Consider the following 5,013-nt stretch of genomic DNA (forward strand, 5'->3'; position numbering starts at 1 on the left):
GAAGGGGGCTGGGGGCTTTGGGAGGGGGACTGGGAGCACTGGGAGGGGGACTGGGAGCAATGGGAGGGGCACTGGGAGCACTGGGAGTACTGGGAGGGGGAGTGGGGGCTTTGGGAGGGGCACTGGGAGCACTGGGAGGGGGACTGGGATGGAACTGGGAGGACTGGGAGGGGACTGGGGGCACTGGGAGGGGACTGGAAGCACTGGGAGGGGACTGGGGGCACTGGGAGGTGTTACTGGGAGCACTGGGAGGGAACTGGGAGGGGTGTGGGGGGGAAGGGGCTCCCTATAAGGGGCTCCCAAAACCACCCCAAAATGACCCCAAATCCCCTGAAGCCACCCCAAAATGCCCCCAGTGCCCCTCCCAGTCCTCCCAGTTGCCTCCCAGTTGCCCACCAGTGTGACCCAGTGTCCATCAGTGCCTCCCAGTTCCCCCCAGTACACCCCCACTGCCTCCCAGTTGCCCCCCCAGTTTCCCCCAGTGCCTCCCAGTTGCCCCCCAGTCCCCCGCAGTCCCTCCCCCAGTGCTTCCAAGTTGCTTCCCAGTGCCTAACAGTCGCTCCCAGTCCCTCCCAGTCTCCCCCAGTGACTCCCAGTACCCTCCCATTTCCCCCCAGTCCCTCCCAGTGCCCCCCAGTCCCTCCCAGTGCCTCCCAGTCCCTCCCAGTGCCTCCCAGTCTCCCCCAGTGGCTTCCAGTACCCTCCCATTTCCCCCCAGTGCCTTCCCAATGCCTCCCAGTTGCCCCCCAGTCCCTCCCAGTGCCCTCCCAGTCTCCCCCAGTACCCTCCCATTTCCCCCAGTCCATCCCAGTTGCCCCCCAGTCCCCCGCAGTGCTTCCAAGTTGCCCCCCAGTGCCTCCCAGTTGCCCCCAGTCCCTCCCAGTGCCTCCTACCGTACTTCCCATTTCCCCCCAGTGCCTCCCCAGTGCCTCCCAGTTGCCCCCCAGTCCCCCCAGTCCCTCCCAGTTGCCCCCCAGTGCCTCCCAGTGCCCCCCAGTCCCCCCAGTCCCTCCCAGTTGCCCCCCAGTGCCTCCCAGTTGCCCCCAGTCGCCCCCAGTCCCCCCCCAGTGCCCTCCCAGTACCCCCCAGTGCCCCCCAGTCTCTCCCAGTGACCTCCCAGTCTCTCCCAGTGCCTCCCAGTTGCCCCCCAGTCCCCCCCAGTGCCCTCCCAGTCCCTCCCAGTGCCTCCCAGTTCCCACCTCTCTCCTCGCCTCCTCCTCGCCGCAGCCCCCGGCTCCTGGACCCTCCCCCCCCCCTCCCCCTTCCCCCTCCCCTCCCCCCCCCCAGGGGGCGGGGGTCCCAAAAGGGGGCTCGGGAGCCCGGCGCGTGGGTGCCCTATGGGGGGGGGGGGCGACCCCCATGGGGACCCCCCCAAAATTTCGGGGGGGGGTCCCCAAAACTCCCCCCCCCCGCCCCTTACAAAAAATCCCATTTTTGGGGGGCCTCGAAACGGATTTTTTTTCAGTTTTTAGGAGCCCCGAAGCGCCCCCCCTAAAAAAAAGTGAATTTTGGGGTCCCCAAAATCTCCTCTTTTTTGGGGGGAGCCCCTCAAAAAAAGCCCGTTTGGGATTGCCTCCAAAATCCCTTTTCTGGCTTTTTTGGGGGGCCTTGAAACTGCCTTTTTTTGGGGTGCGCCTCAAAAATCCCCTTAAAACCCTAAAAGCTGCGATTTTGGGGACCCTAAAAACCTTTTTTTGGGGGGAGGGGGCTGAAAACACCTTTTTGGGGACGTTTCACCCCAATTTTTGCACCCCTCAGCCCCAAAATTTTGGGGGCGCCCCTCTTTCGGGGACCAATTTTTTGGGGAGGAATCCTGAAAATTGCTGGGTTTAATTCTCCGCAATTTGGGGGCGCCCTTGAAACTCTTTTTTTGGGGTTCCCCAAAAAACTTCCTCAAAACCATATTTTTGGGGGGATATTGCGCTTTTTTGGGGCACCTTGAAACCACCTTTTTTTGGGTGAATTCCTCATTTTTGGGGTTCCCCCCAAAATTCCCCCAAAACCCTATTTTGGGGGGAAATTGTGCTTTTAGGGGCGCCTTGAAACCACCTTTTTCAGGGAAACCCCTCATTTTTGGGGTTCCCCCCCAAAATTCTTTCAAAACCCTATTTTTGGGGGGATATAGCCCTTTTTTGGGGCAACTTGAAACCACCTTTTTGGGGTTCCCCCAAAACTCCCCAAAAACCGATTTTTTGGGGGGGATATTGTGCTTTTTTGGGGCACCTTGAAACTCTTTTTTGGGGTTCCCCCCAAAACTCCCTGAAAACCCAATTTTTTGGGGGGATATTGAGCTTTTTTGGGGCACCTTGAACCCACCTTTTTCTGGGTGAATCCCTCATTTTTGGGGTTCCCCCAAAATTTGCCCAAAACCCTATTTTTGGGGGGGATATTGAGCTTTTTTGGAGCATCTTGAAACCACCTTTTTGGGGTTCCTCCCAAAACTCCCCGAAAACCCTATTTTTGGGGGGATATAGCCCTTTTTTGGGGCAACTTGAAACCACCTTTTTGGGGTTCCCCCCAAAACTCCCTCAAAACCCAATATTTTGGGGGGATATTGTGCTTTTTTGGGGCACCTTGAAACCACTTTTTTCAGGGGAAACCCCTCATTTTTGGGTTCCCCCCAAAATTTGCCAAAAAACTCAATTTTTGGGGGGATATTGAGCTTTTTTGGGGCACCTTGAAACCACCTTTTTCAGGGGAAACCCTTCTTTTTTGGGGTTCCCCCCAAAACTCCTCAAAATCCAATTTTTGGGGGGGATATTGAGCTTTTTTGGGGCAACTTGAAACCACCTTTTTCAGGGGAAACCCCTCATTTTTGGGGTTCCCCCCCCAAATTCTTTCAAAACCCTATTTTTGGGGGGATATTGTACTTTTTTGGGGCGCCTTGAAACCACCTTTTTCATGGGGAACCCCTCATTTTGGGGTTCCCCCCAAAATTCCCCCAAAACCCTATTTTTGGGGGGATATTGAGCTTTTTTGGGGCGCCTTGAAACCACCTTTTTCAGGGGAAACCCTTCTTTTTGGGGTTCCCCCCAAACTCCCCAAAAACCGATTTTTTGGGGGGGATATTGTGCTTTTTTGGGGTACCTTGAAACTCTTTTTTGGGGTTCCCCCAAAACTCCCTCAAAACCCAATTTTTTGGGGGGATATTGAGCTTTTTGGGCGCACCCTGAAACCACTTTTTTCAGGGGAAACCCCTCATTTTTGGGGTCCCCTTGAAACAACTTTATTTTTTTGGGGGGGCTTAAAACTGCTATTTTTGGGGCAATCCCCTTGAAAATACCTTTTTTGGGGGGGTCTGGAAACTGCTTTTTTTTGGGGAAATCCTGAAACCGCCCTTTTTGGGGCCCCTCGAAACCGCCTTTTTGGGGGCCCCTGGAAAATCCCTTTTGCCCCCCCCCCTTAAGCAGCTGCCTGGGGGGGGGGGGGGGGGGGCTCCTTTTTGGGAGTGGGTGGGTGGGGACCAAAAATTTTTTTTGGGGGGGGGGGGCTCCAGGCGCCTCCCCCCCCCCCCCTTTTCGCGTGGCTGAGCGATGAGCGCACGTCTGGGGGGGGGCTAAAAATACCCGGGGGGGGGGGACAATTAGGATGTGCCCCCCCCCTTTTTGTGCCCCCCCCCCTTTTTTGTCACCCCCCCCCCTTTTGTGTCCCCCCCCCTTTTTGTGCCCCCCCCCCCCTTTTTTGTCCCCCCCCCCCCAACAGCTGTCGGGGGGGGGGGGGGGCAACAGCTGCAGGGGGGGGAACAGCTGGGGGGGGGGATGGGAGGCGGGGGGGGGGGAAATTCCAGATTTTGGAGTCAGGTTCCCGACCGTTTGCCCTAATTTCAACGCTTTTTGGGTGCTTTTGGTGCATTATTTGCAGTTATTTGCCTGTTATTAGCAGTTTTTGATCATTCTTAGCTTATTTTTCCCCATTATTTGCAGTTTTTGCCCATTATTAGCTTCTATTTCTACATTATTTGCAGTTATTTGCCCATTATTAGCAGTTATTCCCCATTATTAGCTTCAATTTCCCCATTATTAGCAGGTTTTTGTCCATTATTAGCAGTTTTTATCTATTATTAGCAGTTTTTGTCCATTATTAGCAGTTATTTCCCAGTTATTAGCTGTTTTTGCCCATTATTAGCAGTTTTTGCCCATTATTAGCTTATATTTCCACATTATTAGTAGTTTTTTATTTATTTCCCCATTATTTCCCCATTTTCCCCCTTATTTCCCCTTTATTTCCCCATTTTTTCCCCATTTTTCCCATTTTTCCCATTATTTCCCCATTTTCCCATTATTTTCCCATTATTTCCCCATTTTTCCCCCATTTTTCCCCCATTTTCCCCCATTTTTCCCCATCTTTCCCCATTTTTCCCCATCTTTTCCCAATTTTCCCCCATTTTTTCCCATTTTTCCCATTATTTCCCCATTTTTCCCGATTTTTCCCCATTTTTCCCCCATTTATCCCCCATTTTCCCCCAGTTTTTCCCCATCTTTCCTCCCATTTTTTCCCCATCTTTCCCCATTTTTCCCCCATTTTTCCCCATCTTTCCCCATTTTTCCCCATTTTTCCCAATTTCCCCCATTTTTTCCCCATTTTTCCCCCATTTTTTATTTCCCCATTTTTTCCTGATTTTTCACCATTTTCCCCGTTTTTCTCCATTTTTCCCCATTTTTCCCCCATCATTCCCCCATTATTCCCATTATTCCCCATTACTAACCCTAATTAATTAACCCCATCATTAACCAATTTCGCCCACTTTCACCCCATTACCTCCAGACCACGCCCCCTCCCCCAAGCCCCGCCCCCCAATCCCCAAGCCCCACCCCTCTCCTTGTCAATCTCTCTCCGCTCAGCCAATGGGAGGCGCCGGTGGGCGGGGATTAGGGCGGGGGCGTGCCTGGCCGCCTCGCGGCCGCCGCCATCTTGGGAGCGGGCAGGGGCAGGTGAGGGGGGGGCTGTAGGGGAAATATGGGGGAAATAGGGGGAAAATCGGGCAAAAATGGGGGAAATGGGGGCGTGGGGAGG

This window comes from Anas platyrhynchos, chromosome 17 (genome assembly GCF_047663525.1).
Source record: "Anas platyrhynchos isolate ZD024472 breed Pekin duck chromosome 17, IASCAAS_PekinDuck_T2T, whole genome shotgun sequence".
Taxonomy (NCBI): Eukaryota; Metazoa; Chordata; class Aves; order Anseriformes; family Anatidae; genus Anas; species Anas platyrhynchos.